A 1,355-nucleotide genomic window follows, 5' to 3' on the forward strand; every position below is an offset into this window, starting at 1 on the left:
TCAAACTCTAAGTTTGGTGTTGGGAGGCCACAACCAAATTCTAAGTTTGGTGTTGAACCCCCAAATTCAAACTCTAAGTTTGGTGTTGGGAGGTTCCAACATTGCTCTGAACATCTGTGAGGCTCCATGAGGGCCGACTATCAAGCTACTGACATTAAAGAAGCGCTTGTTGGGAGGCAACCCAATGTTATATTTTTCTATTTTCCATTGTTATTTTATGTTTTCTGTAGGTTGATGATCATGTGAAGTCACAAAAACAATTGAAAAAGCAAAAATAGAATGAAAAACAGAAAGAAAAACAGCACGCCCTAGAGGAAAAGCTTGCTGGCGTTTAAACGCTAGTAAGGGCAGCAAATGGGCATTTAACACCAAATCTGGCACCATTCTGGGTGTTTAACGCCAAAAAGAGGCACCAGACTGGCGTTTAACGCCAGAAAGGGGCACCAGACTGGCGTTTAACGCCAGAAAAGGGCAGCAGCCCGGCGTTTAATGCCAGGATTGGCAGAAAGGGCGTTTTACACGCCACTTGGTGCAGGGATGAGCTACCCTTGACACCTCAAGATCTGTGGACCCCACAGGACCCCCACCTACCCTACCACTCTCTCTCTTTTTCACCCATTCACCAATCACCTCAATACCTCTTCCCCAAAAACCCTTCACCTATCAAATTCCACCATTCTCTTCACCACTCACATCCATCCTTCATAAAACCCCACCTACCTCACCATTCAAATTCAAACCACTTTCCCTCCCAAACCCACCCATAATGACCGAACCCTACCCCTCTCTCCACCCTTATATAAACCCTTCTTCACTCCTTCATTTTCACACTCCTTCATTTTTACACAGCCTAAACACTACTTCTCCCCTTGGCCGAACCACAAAGCCCCCTCCATCTCCTCCATTTTCTTCTTCTTCTACTCCTTTCTTTCTTCTTTTGCTCGAGGACGAGCAAACCTTCTAAGTTTGGTGTGGTAAAAGCTTTGCTTTTTGTTTTTCCATAACCATTTATGGCACCTAAGGCCGGAGAAACCTCTAGAAAGAGGAAAGGGAAGGCAAAAGCTTCCACCTCCGAGTCATGGGAGATGGAGAGATTCATCTCAAGGGTGCATCAAGACCACTTCTATGAAGTTGTGGCCTTGAAGAAGGTGATCCCCGAGGTCCCTTTTTCACTCAAAAAGGGTGAATATCCGGAGATCCGACATGAGATCCGAAGAAGAGGTTGGGAAGTTCTTACCAACCCCATTCAACAAGTCGGAATCTTAATGGTTCAAGAGTTCTATGCCAATGCATGGATCACCAAGAACCATGATCAAAGTGTGAACCCAGACCCAAAGAATTGGCTTACAATGGTT

Source organism: Arachis duranensis, chromosome 3, assembly GCF_000817695.3.
Source record: "Arachis duranensis cultivar V14167 chromosome 3, aradu.V14167.gnm2.J7QH, whole genome shotgun sequence".
NCBI lineage: Eukaryota > Viridiplantae > Streptophyta > Magnoliopsida > Fabales > Fabaceae > Arachis > Arachis duranensis.